Here is a 19,246-nt window from a genome sequence, read left to right as displayed (position 1 = left end):
AAAAAAATGTCAATGTATTTAAATAATAATTAATATAATATATTATCGTAGATCAAAGAATTTTATTTTTTTTTTTTTTTTAAACTCGTATCTATCTAATTTTCACACGACCTTGATCGTTTCTCGTAAGATATGAAAGAAAATGTGGTAGAAAAAAAAAGAAAAAGAAAAAAAAATAGCGGAATGATTTTAATCACATTTATAGTAAGGCGTAGGTATATTCCAAGACCGTGAGATCAAGTATTATGAATCGTCTTTTGTATGCGCATATATTCTTATGGCAATTATCTTTGCGTGCTGGATAATCGATCGTCGAAGACTCAGAAATAGTAGTTCTCTATATATATATATATGTTTTATATGTATTTATATATGTGTTTGTACGACAACAACAAAATATTTACATACAAAGAGTCTTCATTGGAAAAATATTGTTTTTATTTTCTCTCAGATGTTATGAGTAACAAATTATTAAAATATTGTCTTAAATTTTGATTATAATAGAAAAAAAAATATATATATATATATTTATATATATTTCTTATAATTAACAAGTTCGCATGGCTCAGTGAGGCAAATCATCATCCAGTATTAATGTCCATCCTCCAGTAATCGTATGTTCCCCGAGTTCAAATCCCGGAGGGAAAAAGAAAAATTTTTCGGTCATATTTATTATAATTATATATTTTTATTATAATTATATATATTTTATTATAATTATAGTATAATATATTTATAATTACTAATAAAATATCAAATAAATAAAATAATATATTAAATAATATATCAAATATATAAAATAAAATATTATAAAATATAAAAAAAAAAAAATAAGATATCAAATATATAAAATAAAATTTCGTAAAATATTATAAGATATCAAATAAATAAAATAAAATATTATAAAATATAAAATAAAATATTACAAAAATAAAAACCTTCATGTGTGAATTTAATATAAATCTGATAAATGGATGTTCACATTGGATAATTTAATTCTATGATGAAATTTTCATAAACACGTTTCTTCTATTTGTTATAATTTCCAGAATTATAAATTTTAAATAAATAATGATAATAATAATATGTAATATTTGTATTATATTACTTAATGAAATTATGATATTATAATAATTAGACTGATTATCGTGAAATATTTATTACAATTGTGTTATTATCATAATTAAATTAATTTTCATTGAATATTAACAATAGAAATTGTAAATTGATCGGATTTATTATTCATTGAATTTAACATCATGAAATATAATATATGGATATGCGTTTGAATGAAAAAATTACAAATTATTGTGCAACACGAATGAAGAATTATTATCGCATTAAATCGTTATATAATTAATGTTAAACTTCCTGCACACATAAATCATTAATTTTTATCTCAAACAGAATAGAATTATATTAATTAATATTAAATAAGTGCACATATTTTATTCCAAATTTATCCAAATCACGTAACATTTCTTACAAAAATAAAAACCAGAAATTTTCAACGAACAAATATCTTTCAAACAATATTACAAATAACGATAATAATAATAATAATAATAATTTGCAATAAGTTTAGAATAATTATTATATGATTTAATTATTATTAGAATATTTCAGATAAATATTGTTTAATAATTTATTTAGTTAAACCGTTTTCCAATATTAATTTCAAATATAATATATATAAATATATAAAATTGTGATTATTGTATACAATACCAACCTAAAGAAGTAAACATTTGTTGAACTTTTTAAAATATTTTGATTAATAATCGCATAATTATCTGCAATAGTAATACTTTCATGTTAACACAAGTAAAAACAAATGTTTCTTTTAACTAAATGTAAGAATGAAATCTTTTTAGGTAAAAGTTGACTTCATGGAAGAAAAAAGTCACCATTCAAAACTAAATCCTATCTTTATCTTTAGTATGTTCGTTACTTGTTTGCTGGTCGAGTAAAAGTTAAACGGCCGTGTCCGAGACACAAGGGTCTTTCGTTTTTTTTTTCGTCTTTCTTTCTTCCTTCTTCCTTATCCCATTTCTTTTATCTTTTTTTCTTTTTCTTGAAAGCGATAAGAGTGGTTAATAAGGCAGGAAAAAACGGTCCAGTTCGGTTAGCACTCTAGTTTTGACGAAAGTCCCTTCTTTTCTTGGAGCATTCTTTCCTCGTTTCCACCTTCGACCTAGATAAAGGACACAATTCGATCCCTTTTTCCTTTATTTCTCTTTTATTTTCTTTCTTTTCTTTCTACCCTAGGTAGTATGGTCATAATTCTTTTCAGAAGAGAAGGACCACAAAAAAAAAACATAAAATAAAATAAAATAAAACCGAACTTCCAAGGAAAACAAGATTTTTCTTACTGGTATTTAATTTTAAATATGAGTGTATCAGATTAGGAACTTATGATAAATAATAATATTCAAATTATTATTTTTTTTTTCTATTATTTTTATTTTTTATATATTATTTTTTATATTATTATTTTTATTTATTATAAATATTATATATTTTATTATATATATTTATATTTATATTTATTATATTATTAGATTTTATATTACTTTTATTTATTATATTGTATATATTGTATATAATATATATATAATATAAATTAATAATTTTTTGTATTGTATAATATTTTATAATATATTAATATTGTAATAATTATATATATATATATATATATATATATATATATATATATATATATATATATATATATATATATAAACTTTATATATATTATAATATTTATTTTTTATAATATTATTATTATATATTTTTGACAATGCCTACCTTTATTTCGAACAAAAATATACAAAAAAATAATATGGTAAACTGATAAAAAGAATAAAAATATTCATCAATTATTTTAATTTGTTAATTGTAATTTTTTTGTTTTTTTTTTAACTTTGTGTTCAGATCACTGAAAGTTAATATTTACAAAAATATTATAATAAATTTTGTTCTACAATTAATTTTACGTTTTGCTCCCCCTGTTTTATTTTTTATTTTTTTTTTTTTATTTTGATTGGATCAAATTTGTAATTTTTATTTTACCGTAAGTTTTATTGAAAGGACTCAATTAGAAAGCAATTTAATTCAATATTTATTCTTACATAATCTCAAACACGAATCACACGATTACATAAAACATGGTTGTAACACATTTTATTCGTGTTTGTTTGTTTGTTTGTTCAGTCTTGAACACAATTCAACAAAATAAAATCTATTCTACAACTTTATTACAATACTTTTTTTTTTTACAACATTTTCTTCCTATTGTATAATTCTTCCTTTTGTACATTTTATTTTTTTCTCTCCACTTCAGGTTAGCTAATAATTCTTTCGACAAAAAGATGTAACTTAAATGACGACAAGGTTCTTCAATAGATGCCGTATACCTGCTGCTAAATCTCAAACATGTCTCATAGAAGGAAGACCTTGACAAACAAAATTAGCTTCCTATTACGAAGTTTTTATTTCTTTCTAAACGTTGAAAAAAATGTCAAATAAATCCTTACTGTAAATATACTTTGTTGCTTGATGCTGTATTAACTTGTCTTCTTCTTCTTTTTGTATTTTTTAGGAATATCTCGTCGTTTTTTATGGGTTTTTTTTTGGTATTTTTTTTTAAAGAATCTGGCATTGAAAAGAACAATGGGTGTTAGATATCTAATCCTAAACTGTTGACAGCAACTATAAAAGACCAGAACGTGTCTTCTTTTATATACTTTGTATTATATGAAAACATTTACCTTTAATATCAGTTTTATTTGAACTAATATTATTTGTATTTGTATAGTTCTTTTTTTTTACATTTTTTTTTAGCAATTAATTCATAATTTGATTAATAATTTTATATATATATAATAATTAATTAATAAATTTTGTTTTTAATTTAAAAAAATTCTAACCTCTTATTTTGGATTATTTTAAATTAATTTTTTTAATATAATAAAACATTTTTTTTTTATACAATTCATACGACAGAAATATTAAAACCTAATCTAAAATAATTAGAAAAATATTTTAAATAAATTTAATTTCAAAATGCAAAACCTAAAAGTAAAAGACAATGATAAAACTTTCAACAATTTTTCAAAACATTTCACAAATTCATCACTTAAATTTAATCATTTATCAATAATTTATCATTTATTACAATTTTTTTTTTTTTATTAACTCTTGCCTAATAAGTATCAAACTCAAATCTAAATCTATAAGAATTGATATTAAATACGTGTAACCTAACCTAAAAAAAAATACGATCAAAAAACAATGATACAAAATAACTCTCAATATAATTTTCAATTTTCATCATTCTCACAACCACATACATGACTGACTATATATATATATATATACATCACAAAAATAATTTCATTAACAGCCATCGCTCAAAATTCACTCGACCTTTTATAACAATTTTTACAACCCTCTCTACCTTATCCCTAGTGTTGACTTTTTACGACCTATCACCCATCCCCCGAATTACTTCCTCTTTTATTTCCCAACCTAAAAAAAAAAAAGAAAAAAAAAAATCTTACCCAAAGTCGAATTATAAAAAAGAAAAAACCTATATTCCTCCTCAGATCCACGAGTAGAAACGAAAAGTTGAGGGGTAGGGTAGGAAACGAGGCAAGAAAATAGAAAGAGGAGAGAAAGGTGGGGGGAGGGGGTGAGTGTCATAAAAAAGGTGCTACGAAATATTCACACCCTTTTTACGAATAAAACAAAAGAAGATTCTCAACTTATAAGGAGAACTCGAATAATAAAAGAGAGTAACAAAGAAAACTAACGAAAAAAGAAAAAAGAAAGAAAAGAGAAAGGGAAAGAGAAAGAGAGAAAGAAATAAAAAGAAAGAAAAAAAGAAAAGAAAAAGGGGCAGGGGGGGGGGAAAGCTAATAAGGGAGGTCCAGACTGCCCTGGCGCCTTTCGGCCACCTTCGTGGGTCCACTGCACAGTTTTATTGGTCGGCGTTGTCCTTGTTTCTCTCTTCTTTCACTTCCCCTCGCCTAACCATCCCTTGTACCCCCTTAGCCCTTCTTCTTCTTCTTCTTCTTCTTCTTCTTCTTCATCTTCTTCTTCTTCAATTTTCTGTCTCTCTCTTTTTCTTTCGGTATGGCCGACCGAGTATGTTGCCGTAAAAAAGCCGGTCTCCCTTCTACGGAACCCCCCTCCTCTTCCCGTACTACTCTCCCTTCTTCTTCTTCTTCTTCTTCTGGCACTAACCTCATCCCCTTTTATATACCATGAAACGACGAACGAACGAACGAACGAACGAACGAACGAACGAACGACCAACCAACGAAATGTCAACCGTAAACCTCGCGAGGCAACACTAATTAACTCGACCGAAATAAACTGCGGTGCTGAGCGGTACTCTCTCTCTCTCTCTCTCTCTCTCTCTCTCTTTCTCTTTCTCTTATGCACGTTTGTCTCTTCCTTTTCTTCGTCTTTCTCACTCCCATTTACTGTCCATCTATCTTTCTCTTGTTTTTTTCTTTTTATCTTCTGGACTTTCTTTTGGATTTGGTCTTTTTTTTTTAATTTATTTATTTTTTTTTATTTTTTTTTGGTAAAGTTGGTACTTGTTCCCTTATTTTCTGTCTCATTCTATCTTTTTCTTCAATGAATTTGAAGAAGAAACGAACACGAATGTACTATGCTGCGCTATGCTATGTTGTTTGTGTATCAATTTAAGGGAAACGACGGAAGATCGATAAATTTGAATCGTCAGAGAATTTTGGTCGATTCCATGAAGTTAGTTTCGATTCTGTTTTGGAGTATGGGCAAGAATGGTTAGGAGAGGTGGGAGGGAGGGTAACCGTGAAGATGAACGGATCGGTTTTCTTTGAAAAGGAAACGCCGACTTTGGTCTGGAATACGAATTTCTTTAACTTTTATGGGGTTGAGGATTGGTATGCACTTTGATGGTTTATTTTTCTTTTTTTTGTAGGAATAAAGGGATAGGGATGTTTAGTTTGAAGGAATAACGACTGCACTTCATTGAAAATCATGGTTTTAGTTGGAATTGATGATGGTTGTAATTAAAATCTTTCATTTTGGCTGATTTATTTTTTAAATTGATAGATTTTTTGATAATGCTTTGTTTATTGTTTTAATTTATTATTATGTATATGTATAAATGATGTTATATCGTAGATTGGTAATTTATGTTTATTAAAAAATTGCAATTTTTTTTTTGTAATTCCAACTATGATTTATATTTAAATTTCAACTATGGTATAACGCGTTCATATAATTTATTAATTTCATACATTAATTTAAATAATATATGACATTGTAATAATTATGGAATAATATATTTATTTTATTTTGTAATTCAAAAATAATATATTATATTATAATAAATATAAAATAATATATTATATTGTAATAATTATTAAAAAAAAAATACATTAATTTCATTCTATAATTAAAAAAATATATTACATTATAATTCATATAAAATAATATATTTATTTTAATCTATAATTCAAATAATATGTGATATTGTAATAATTATAAAATAATATATTAATTTCATTCATTATATTCAAATAATAATATATAAAAATATATTTATGATAAAACGACAAAATGTAACTCAATAATATAACAATAACAGAATAAAATTATCCAATAAAACCTAAAATCACAATTCAAATAACCCCAACCCCCGTCGAGTCAACAATTTCATACTTGAGTCATCCAAAAATAAATGAACCGTTATATAAAAAGAGAAACGAAGTATCTAATAATTCCAACGAAAACAGTAAACAATTTCACACCCCAACAACTGAAAATCAACCACCCTTAAGGACTTATCACTTACACAGGATGGAAAATCTGTCTTGAAACGGAAATCAAAGCTCTTTCTTTCTCACCCCTTCTAACTACCACTCTACCATCATCACCACCACCCCTCAATGTTTCATTCTACCCTACCGAGTTGCGGTAATAAAAAAACAACGTTTCGTCGAGTGTAGAAGGTAAATGGAGTCCTCTCGTTTTTTTTTTCTTTTTTCTTTTTTTTTTCTTACTTCTTTTCAGTGGCAAGGGCGGAAAAAAGAGCTTTCAACGAAAAGCGTTGGTCCAAAAGCAGAGGGTTGAGTACGAAAGGAAGGAAGGAAGGAAGGAAGGGCCAAATACGAATGGCTCCCTCGATGTATCTTTCTCTCTCCCTCTCTCTCTCTCACTCTCTCACTCTCTCTTTCTCTTTTTCTTTCTCATTCATTCTTCCTCTCAATGCTATCACGTTCCTCAACGAAACGGTTTCGCAAACCACGGGGTTTCCCCTTCTTATACCACCCGCTGCCACACATTTCCATTTTACCCCGTGCAAACACTACGCAACACAGATAACGTCGCCATACTTTATACACTTGTGAAAATCATTTTTTTTTTCTTTTTTTTTAATATTTTGTTCATATGTAAAACAAAAAACAATAATAAAAATGAAAACGCGGTAGGTAGTTGCAAAGTAATTATTTCGAATTGAGGAATTTGAGGGGAAATTTGGTAAATTTCAAGGGAATAAGTACGTTCGTATTTATTTTTTGTTCTTTTTTATTTTATATGGGAATCAATTTCGTTCAGATTTGTTATCCAATTATCTTTTCGAATGATTTCAAACGGTTTCATGATCGGTGTTTAATTAATTATCGATATTATGATCGATTATATACCGGTTTTGCTACATTTCATTTATAGCATATATATCTATTTCAAGATAAGAAGATAAATCAATAAACTATACTAAATATAAAAAAAAAAAAAAGACTAGACAACTGTTACATATTACTCAATTTAATTCAATTTAAAGAAATGAATTTGAAACATTTAAAAAAAAAAAAAACAACAACAACAAATAACAAAACTATCCAAAAGTGTCTCACAAACTGAACAATTGTCAAAAACAATTAATTTCATCGAATGAAACACAATGAATATTTATGAAGGTTTGAATCGTTGATAGTGAACAAATAGACGATTGAAAATCAGCCATAATTAAAATCAAACAAAATCCTAGTTCTTAATAGTCAAGGATATCGCATTACATTGAAATAAAACGAATAAATCGAATCGTGGCAAATCTTAGCTTAAGCTTTAGATTTATTCCTGATAATTCTTCTTACCTTTGACGACGTTTCTTTGGATTCGTGAACGTTTAACAAGACGTCACAGCTGCGAACGAGTTACCTCGACGATTAACTTAGCACGTATTAATATCCTTTACTCGTTTGCGAATCGTACATCGAGAGACAGAAATTGATCGTACTCAAGAGGTTTGCTTTTGTACCCAAAACTACTAAATTCAATCCTATTTCTTAAGAAAATACTCTTTTCATATATTTTATAATCAATTTTTGTCAAAATTATTTTTAATTTTTTTCATTAATAATAAACAAATTGAATAAGAAAATATATCGAATTAATTTTCAAGTTGAACATTTCAAAGAACAAATAATTTATTATTATATTTAAAATTATGAAAATAAATATGTTTGATCATTAATTAAATATTAATAATTACATTTGTTCATACTATCAACTTATAAATAAATAAATTTAACCTATTTATATTTAATTTAAATTACGTAATGCAGAATTATTATTAAACATTTAATAATAAATAATACTTGTCAAATTTGTCTACTATCATCTTATAAATAAATAAATTCAACCTATCTATATTAAATAAATATATAATTTATATAAAAAAAAAATGATCCTAAGATCCCGACTGATAAGATTTGATAAGTAAACCTTTGACGTAACCCTAATAAATAAAATTGAAATAATTGAGAGGACAATCACAAGTAAAAGATTAACCAATTAAATTTTATATTGGAATATATTTATAACAATAATAGGGAAGAAAAATAATTCATAATTATAAATAAATTCTAAATGTAATATCACAAGTTACGGTTATAAGGAAATCGTTCAGATTCTATGGTAAGAAAATATTTTACTCCATATACTTGAGCACAACTTAATTGTAATGACTATAATTAGCAAGCACTTATTTGAACGATAAAGAAGTTAAACATCGAGGAAACTTGGAGACGAGGCTTAAATCATGCCTGCGATTATCGTCAGGCAATGGCCGTTCCTTTTCTTAAAATCACGGAAAGAAAAATCACCTTGATGACTCGATGAACTTAACTCGTAATTCTTACTTATGCGAGTAAAAAAAGGAAAGCCCATTTCTAAATCCCATTTCATTTAACATTTTTTCGTTTCGTTTAAACGCACACCGTGTATATTAGATAATAACCAGGAAATGTTTAATTAAATCGTTATTTATTTTATTATTGACAATAAACTTTTTTTTCGGTCATTTCATACTGACATTTGATACTCCTTACCTCTACCATCCATATCTATAACCTAAAAAAATTCTAACCTAAAATAAATTTTGTGAGGATACTTTCTATAAAAAAAAAAAAAATTACTTTCTATTAGACGAGAATTAAAAAACAAAATATATAAAAATCATATTAATCAATTAAAATGTTATTCAATTATTGATCATTATAATGATAATACTGTATAGTATAACGATAAAACAAAAAACTTGTTTAAATTCAATTGAAAACTAATGTTGAAATAAATTCTCACCTTTCTTCTATACAAAATTTACGAAGAAATATGAGTATAATAATGCGTTGCTTACATAAATTAGGTGTGTTAAGTTTGTAGGCGTATATATATATATAAAGAAGAAAAAAAGGTGTACTAACAGAGGTGTATTAATCAGAGCAATTTATCGAGAAATGTATTTTTCCTTAGGTCAAGTAGAATGGGTGGTATATACAGGAAAGTGTGTGTATATGCATATGCATATGCCTCGTTAATCTTAATCTTGCTTAACAAGAAGATAACCGATATATACCTAACCGTCTTGCAAACAAATATTAACACCTGGTTCTCCCTTATAGTCAAGTTAAACGAGCCAAGGGATCTATTTTTATGAATTTATAAATGTTCATTAAGAATTAGTGCCAAAAGTAACAAACGAAAACTTCTAGTTAGTATCATCATCATCATCATCATCATCATCATCATCATCATCATCATCATCATCATCATTTAAATATATTTACGTGAGATTGGTACGTGTACGATTTTAACCGTCAATAAATATTGAAACTATGCCAAGAGTCCGACTAACCTATCTATAAATATATTTTAAACGATCATGTAGGTAACTATTAATCTTATCTAATTTTCGTGTTAGGTATTTAGAGGTATTCAAGTAATGTAACGTAGGTAGGTAGATGATATTTAAATGTGTTCTTAAAATTCAATTGGGCGAATAATTCGTAACTTCATCTATCCAACATGGATGACATAATTTGCATATTATTCACACTTTTCATGATCTGTAATTCGATTCAATTCTAAGATCTAATATTTCTTAACCCATTTCATTTCTCATCGTTTTAAGACGAATACATTTGTATTTTATGTTTCTGTTCCTATGTGTATAAGAATAAGTGGATGTGAATGATTGTATTTGTATGTATGTGTACAGGGGTCAAAGTGCAACGATTTTCCATAAAGGAGATTAAACCAATGGGACGTTTGCGTGGCCAAGGTTCATGCGATACACGCGAGAGAGCCATCCTGCAATTGTATGCAACAAAGTTGTGGCTTTGGTTGGTGGACCTGCAGGCCACTCGACTCTCAACGAGGATAATGATCGACGGAAGTGTTCGTGTTAAAATATGCAGATCCGAGGAAAATTACCTGGAGGAGTAGCACCTAGTCGAAACCGGCCCACCGGCCGACACAACCAAACCGATATAACCGAACCGAACCGAACCAAACTGAACCCAACACCTAACTGAACCGAACGATCCTACTGACCACAATAAAATAATATATTTAAAGTTAAATGTAATATGTTCTTGATGCAACCCTCTTTACTTCAGATAATTTCTTTTTGCATGCAACTTTGTTACTTTTAGTTTTATTTCTTTTTGGGTTATTCAAGGTTGCGTCAATTTTAATTCCTTTTTTATTTTATTTTTTTTTACTGTTAACTTTAACAGTAATTAAAAATCGAAATTCATTTAAAAAAAAAACACCAATAATTAAAATATAATATTCTCAGTTCTTGGTTACAAATTATAACAATTTAATCAACGAAAAAATAATAAGAAAAAGAAAGAAAGAAATCAGTGTGAATTATCAGTCACAGGATGAAGATTATTTTCCTGTAAACGCCTTGAACAATTTAAGTCAAAAGAAAAAAAAAAAAAAAAAAACAAGACATAATGAAAACCTTTTGAAACCATTCCACCTTTAAAATAATCCTAATATTCTTGGATCCATGGATCTTAGGAAGCGGTAGAAGTTAATCATATCGAGGATAATAAAATGGTGTTTTGGATCGAAGGGAAGGAAGCAGGTGAATCGTTTACCCTGTGCCCTCTAATTACGTTCTCTATCCTCTAACTACGAAATGCGCTTTGATGCAACGATGACCGAGGGTGAGGATAGCCCAAGAAGAAGAGTGGAATAGGGGTAAGGGGTTGAGGTGGGTTGATAAGTGATGAGCTAGGTGTGGTGAGTTGTGGTAAAATGTGGTAAGTTGAACTGAGTTAAGTTAAGTTGAGTTGAGTTGAGTTGAGGTAAAGTGAAGTGAAGTGAGGAGTCCATCTCTGAGCATAAACGACGCCGACGCAGGATGATCGTTGGTTATGTGTTGTCTGTACCTAGGTTACGTACCTACCAAGGGTACCCCACCAGCTATATATACCTGTACCTAGGTACACACGTATGTACGCGAGATGGCTTGTCGCAGGAACCAATTAACTTCTTTACAAGGAACGGCCATTACCTGAGAATGCGTTAAAATGAGCGGTAAGTGGGAGGAAATCGGGATGTCAACGGTACAAGCGGTTCCACCACTTTAACAACCGAGTCTAAAGTAATCTAAGTAGTGTGTGTGTATGTGTATATGTGTGTGTATTAGCTACTATTGCTAAGCATAGTTAGTACCTTTCCAAATGGTTTCTAATGAGGCCGTTCTATCAAAGTTACCTAGCCCGGAAGACTATTGGTTGCTTAAAAATATGAGATTCAATGGAACGTCATAATCCTTAAAACTTTATGGTTAAGTTTGTGGTCTGTAGTATTGAAGAGATTTAAACTACATAATTTCTGTTTCTTTCTGACTTACTCGCATCAATTGATTTTACAGTTTCTTTATTTGTTTATGTTCAAGTTGAGTCGTTTCTTGATCCTCCATTTTCTTGCCTCGAGGCAACTGCGATAAATTATTTCATTGCTATCTGTTATAGAAAACCTGTAATTATTAACGTTAGTGAGCATTAATAATAACCATCTGGACGATAATTTAACTTAAGTAGCAAGATATAATGGCGCATACTAGAAACGATCCTATATGTTAGTACATCCGCCAATATCTTAGTACCCAACGACATAATTCAAACGTTCATCGCATTCCTTTGAGTAATAAAATATTAGAATCCCTATCTTTTCACTGATACAACAACTTTTTCAATAGACATGTACATACAAACGTATACATACACGTGTGCATAAGTATACTTTTACACAGATACATTTATTACACTTATGGGTTATGTTGTTTTTTTTCTTTTTTGATATCGTTTTATTTATCATTTACAAATTAAATTGAATAAATAAATTGTTGACTGATTATGTATAACAAAAAAATTGTTCAGATAACATTGAGAAATTATTCTTAAATATTATCTTTATATATTTTAGTTGTTAACATGCGTTATCGTTTTGGCGGGACTATTAACATTGCAAATGAATAGTGAAACAGCTCGTAAAGTCGTGTTAATGGGAACGTTGACGATAGGAAAATTTATCGACAAGGTATTCTCACTCTTCCTATTGCCAGATTATCGCCAATTCTTCTGTTAATGAAAATGGACGTGCCATTAGAGTATGCATTTGGCACGATTTATGCTTCGATATTGGTACAATGTTACCAATCTTTCTTTCTTTTCTATTTTTTTTTTGTTTTCTGTTATTTTTTATGGGAATTTTCTTCATTATACGGTATTTAGTTTCGTTGTAATTCGACGATGGTTATTGTTGAAATTTATGAACATGATTTTTGTTTTATGTAGAACAAACTTTTCTGCTCATTTTTGTTTTATTTTTTTTTTTTTTTTTTTTATTTAAATTTGTTTAAGGAAATTATTCATGTTTTTTTTGTTTGTTTGAAAATGGTTTAGGTTTATTTATTTGTTTTGTCATAATTATATTGACTGTTTATTCTGTATATGTTTTATTAATTGTACGAACAAAAAGAAAATGCATTTTTGTGAAATTTTGTTCGAAAATTGTTGTTTAAATGTTAGGAAAATTGTATTATCAAATGAACTGAAAATTTGTTTCTAAAAATTGCAAAATTTAATGAAATTTTAGTTAAATGATAATTCATTAAAATTTCTTATTGATAAAAATATTAATAAATAAATTTATAAAATATAAGAATATATTAAACAATTTTATTAAATGATTATAAAAAATGAATAAAACTTTGTACTGCGATAAATAAAAATAACAAATTCAACGATTCTCAAAGTTTCAGCAATTGAAATTTATAAAAAAAGAAATAAAAGGAAAGGGTTGTTTACCCTTAAGTATTTCCGATTAAATGATCTCATCAACTGAAAAAATTAATAAAATAGTAAAAAAAAAAGATCCAGATTCAAGTAAGTACTTTACTAAATAATAAAAATAGTATACTTTTCAAAAATACATATACACATTATAAAAATACATATATATATATAAACAAATGAAATTGAAAAATCTGAATAAAAATGAATCACAATAAATGAAAACAACACAACAACTTCAACGATACTCAAAGTTTTAGCAAATGAAATGAATAATAAAAAAAATAGAATGGTAATAAAAGAAAAGGGGTTGTTTACCCCTTAAATATTTCCGATTAAATGGTCTCATCGATATCGGCATTGCGAATGTAAACGTGTACCGCTTCGAGTCGAACATAATGCGCGCTCGTGGTACGCCGCCGCGATAAATTATCGTAAACGTGTGTTAACTGCCCGCCTTGGATATTTGTTAACAGGTTGGAGTAGGCGTAGTGGTTCTCTCTCACCCGCCCCCTCTTGTTACATATATACATATATACATATGTATTTATATATATTGTATGTTTATATATGAAACGATTCGGCCCTCTTTCTCTTCTGACCTCTTATTTCCTTCTCCTCCTTCTCATCTTCCTCTTGTTCCTCCTCCACCTTTACCACCACCACCACCACCATCACCACCACAACCACCACCTTTTGCTTGTCGTATCGCGTGTGATCGATATGCTCTCTTTAAATGCATAAGTGCCTGTATATTTGTATTATTTATGTCAGTAATTCGTGCTTTTAAGCATGCAATAAATCCTTAGACTTTCTTCATCGTCCAAAGCTTTGGCTCTCGTTGCTCTTACATTTATTAAACCTTGCTACTGAGAATGAGTTTTAATCAAATTTGATTACTTTGTGAAAAATATTATTGCATTTTTTCTTTTTTTTTTATTATTATTCATTTTGAAAAAGATTAAAAAGTAAATATTTTGTTAATTGTAAGAATCATATTTTTTGTAATCATCTGTGTGAGATGTTTGTTTATACAATCACAATTTATGTAACATTAAATCAATTTATTATAAATACGAATTAATAATGAATTTTGTGTAGAAAAAGATATTTCAACTTTTTAATAAAATATCGATATATTGATACATCATTTGAAAATTATAAAAACATTCAACAAACGTATGAACAAGACAAATTTGTTCTGATTTTTTTACCTGTCTAAGTTCCCTATGATACATAGTTTTTACATATTTTATTTCGTGAACGTGAAAAATAATTATTTGAAAATTATGTTGGCCTTTAAATGGTTAAATAAATACATTAATTGAACAATATTTTAGTTCTTTGCAATAAAAAATATTATAATTGTTAATGTTAATTTAAATAAAATTGAGTCACAGTACGTAAAAGAAAAACGATGATATTCTTTATGGAAATCATCAGATAAATTAAAACAGTTTGCTTTTAATGAATATACCAATCATTTATTTATTTCAATTATATCAAATAAAAAATAATCATCCAAAATATTGAGCTACTATCAATTTTCTTACACTTAACAAAAAATAATAATTCTCTCGTTTAAAACATTGAAATATTTGATGTTTTTTTGTTGATCATAAGAATATTTTTCACCTTTTTTTTAAATAAAGAAAATGAAAAAGTACATATTTTGCATCTAGAAAAGAAATAAAGTATTTCCCGAGAGTATGAATATGGAAATGCAATAAATAGATATTTACATTTCTGCTGAACGAATACTTAAATAACTCACTTTATGTGTCATTTATGGCAGTGATTTATGATCTTGAGTATGTGATAAATACTTAGATTTTCTTAATAGTTTTGAAAATGTTTGTTCATTGTTCTTCTATTCATTAAACGTTCTGCTATTTAAGCGTCTGATTAATGTATAATTACGACAACGGTGCGAAGTTAAGCATTTAAAAGAAAATCATTGTTTGTGAGATTTTTAATAGCAAACTTTACGAATTCATTACAAATGTTACATACACATTTAAGTATTATGTAAAACTTAGAAAAACAAAAAAGCCAATATTAAAAGATACAAATTTATATTAAGTACTCACTTTGTGAGTTCGAATGTTAAAGAAAAATACAAGATTCTTTGAAATAAAATCAAAACCAAATTCTACTATTAAGTTAATTACATTTCAAACAAATGAACACCAAATAACATATTTTTAAAACACATTCATAAAACCTAATACACAAGTGTCACAATTTCGTCCATTTAAACTTAACCTAAAAAAGTAACGATTCAAATCACTTCAGATAATACTGTACAAAATAATTCAACAAAAGTAACTCGAATATATATTCCGAAACAAACAAAAAACAAAAAACAATACATACAACAATCAAAACAAAACTTCAAAAAGAGAAACATATATATACAAACACAAGTACAAACATATTCTTAAAGTCTTTACGAATCTCTCGAAGGATCGTTGTAGAGTCTTACCAAGATCGCAATTCGTTTTGAAGGAACATTCAGGAAGGGACTACATTTCGTTCGATCGTTATCGCGTTACGAACTTGCTCGCAGCGTTACCAACGGTGTTGTTAGTAATTTATCGTCAAGAATAATTACTTCAAACATCTCCCCTTAACTCACAACTCTAAAGCCCCCCTTTTTCCCTCCCACCCGCTTCACCACCAGCACAACCAACACCCCAACCCAACCCAACCCACTGTTTCTCTCTTATTCTACATAATATCTCTTTCTCTTTCTCACAGTGTTCAACCTTAAAGTAGCGAGACAGTCATTTTGGGTAGGAGCGCCCATATCCTTCGAGAAATATAAATTACCTGCGAGAGAGACCGGGTGTCGTCGTGAATTTGTCGATGCTATCCCTCTTTTTTATCTCTCATTCCCTTTCTCTCTCCCTTTCTCTCTATCCTTTATACTTTAACTCTTTTCTTCTTTTCTCAGAGCCGGTCGATCTTGAACGAACCGAACCACCATGATGGATCACTGCAGTCACTTTTATCAATCGTTTAAGCACGATCGTGCCTTGATCGTTGAAGAACTAACACATACACATACACACACAGAGAAAGAACAGACACACCTAAATGCACAAACACAGCTGATACACACATACATAGATAAAACAGACGTACGAATACACAGAGAAAATACGAATACACATATGCATTATTGGACAAAGAAGATACACACATACACATACAGATGCAGACAGAGCAAATACATACAGATACACACAAACAGTAAGACACAAACTCATGCACACATATATGAACATGGAAAGTGTTTTCGCAATATGTGTCGTCCATGGATATTGTTTGTCAATGGAGACTTAAGTCTCGAAAAGGAGAACGAAGAGAAGAGATTTCATGTTTCATTTTGTTCTTTTTTTTTCTTCGTAGTATTTTATCCTTTTTCTTCTGAAAAGAGCAACTTTGCCAGAAGGATCATCGATCACCCAGACCTCGGACTCTCTCGTCTCGTGCGTGATCGAAATCGCTACGACGCGCTTATAAGCGGCCAAGGACTCGCGAGCATAAACGAGTATACTCTTTCGAGAACCGGACGATCAACCGTAAGAAAGAAAGAGAGAGAAACGTCAGGTGAGGGAGGAGGAGTCAGAGGGGATGAGAGAGAGAGAGAGACAGACAGACAGACAGAGAGAGATTTGATGTTTTTCTTTCTTTTTCTTTCGCACCTTTATTTTATCGTTGGATCTTACGTCACGACTATATGGAAAAAACTTGTCAATTATTTGGGAGGTGTCCTTATTTGGGGGTGGGGTTTAGCATGGTTATTTGTATGCTTGTATAAGTGTTGAAGTTTATTATTTGTAGTGGTATTCAGATGATGGTTATTAATGCAATATATATTTATATTTATAGTAGGAGTGCCCCGCCACGTGTTGCTGTGGCTCACAATCAGTCCGATACACACGTCTTTAAGTCAACGAATTACCTTATACTGCAATCTATTATAAATTAAGATATAAACTATCCTATCTCTCAAGTTGAATAAAACTGTACACAGTCTGCAAAATTTGAATAAAATTGGTTCAGTAGTTTAGAAGTCCATTGCGGACAAACAACGTGACACGTAATTTATATATATATTAAAATATTATTTATGTACGTGTGTGTATATGTGGGTGGAATATTATACAAATATTTTCTTTATGATAAATTATTGGATAAATTTTAATTGACATGATAATATTATAAATATTTAAAGATTTTAATGCATTGATTTGATATTCTATAAAAAATTATTAATATTTGTTTTTCGTTTTTCTAAGATTTTCAAATGATTTCAGTCGAGTATGCTGTAGTGATTAGAAAATTAATAGTAGGTTGCACCTAATAGTCTTCGAGGAATAGATTCATTGCAGTGTATGCTATAATTAGGCTCACATACAAACAGTATATATACTAATTTAGTATCATATCTACTCAAGAAAAAATTCTTTCATTTTTTTTTTACAAATATATAAAAAGCTTAATAGAAATTCTCTGCAATAAATGAATTATCGTTGTAAAAACTTTTCGTATAAATATTCTTTACAGTTTTCGTTAATATCTTATCATCTTATTTGTATAATTTTTTAATAAAATAACAAATATTTTAATTTCTTTTACTAAATCTTGATAATTATATTAAATAATATATTGCATACGACCAATAATATTCAATTTATTATTGTTAATTATATTAAAAAAAAAAAACTTGAATAAAATAATTGAATGATACAAAATTAATTTAATAAGAATTTAAACCAATACTATGGTTATAGTATAGTAGTATGGAAATAGTTATGGTTCCCTATTCATTTGGATATTTTAGGTTACAATGTATTGAGTTACAATTATACAGTTTAAATTTCTTAACGTGACCTATTATGGTTATTTCTAAATAAACAAAAATTACAACAAATTTAAATAGTATAGTAAAATAATTATAAAAAAAAAAAAAAAAAAAAAAACAAAACAAAACAAAACAAACGTTCTTCATCGAAATAGTTATGGTTGCCTATTCATTTGGATACTTTAGGTTCCTAGTGTATTAAGTTACAACTATAGTATTATACTGTATACGTTTCTTAGCGTGACGTAATATGGCGGTTTGACTTTAACAGCTAAAGCATCGGTCCCACTCGGTCAGTCGCATATTAATATCTTAGGAACCGTGTAGCCAAGAGCAACCAGCTGCCGGCTCGTTTGCAGCACGCGATACTCACGCTCTCACCTGTAACGTATATCTTTCCTCCCCCTTCTACCTTTTTCTTCCTTTGCCCCGTTTTCCCTTCACCCGACACAACCAACCACCATCACCATTCCTATCCCCGCGTTTACTTTCTTTATTTCTTTTCTCCCTCTCTCTCTCTCTCTCTCTCTTTCTCACACTCTTTCGTATTTTCTTTCTTTTCTTTTTTTTGGGAGTTTTTATTTTTTCCTTTTTTCTTTCTTACCGCTTGTTGGTATCCATCTCGAAATTATTATTCTTGGGTTCAGGATCCTGTATGTTAGTCATTTTTTATAATCGCGATATGTGTCTCAGTATTTTAATGTGATTTTCTGAT

General features: G+C 28.4%; 1 protein-coding gene and 1 long non-coding RNA gene across 2 annotated transcripts in view; one reads left to right on the top strand and one right to left on the bottom strand.

Annotated features, from left to right (window-relative positions):
* Nucleotides 1-10,925, top strand: part of LOC149033549 (uncharacterized) — a 106,497-nt gene extending 95,572 nt beyond the window's left edge. Inside the window, exon 2 of the long non-coding RNA XR_016177542.1 lies at nucleotides 10,562-10,925. This is a non-coding gene — a long non-coding RNA (uncharacterized LOC149033549). The remainder of the gene's footprint in view (nucleotides 1-10,561) is intronic.
* LOC107069813 (homeobox protein araucan) overlaps nucleotides 1-19,246 on the bottom strand; it is a 121,792-nt gene that overhangs the window by 85,135 nt on the left and 17,411 nt on the right. The window lies entirely within an intron of this gene.

Source organism: Polistes dominula, unplaced genomic scaffold, assembly GCF_049000335.1.
Source record: "Polistes dominula isolate Pdom_NZ unplaced genomic scaffold, Pdom_raw_medaka contig_32, whole genome shotgun sequence".
NCBI classification, from domain to species: domain Eukaryota; kingdom Metazoa; phylum Arthropoda; class Insecta; order Hymenoptera; family Vespidae; genus Polistes; species Polistes dominula.
The sequence above is the reverse complement of the archived record's forward strand: the minus strand, read 5'-3'. Positions and strand labels throughout refer to the sequence as shown.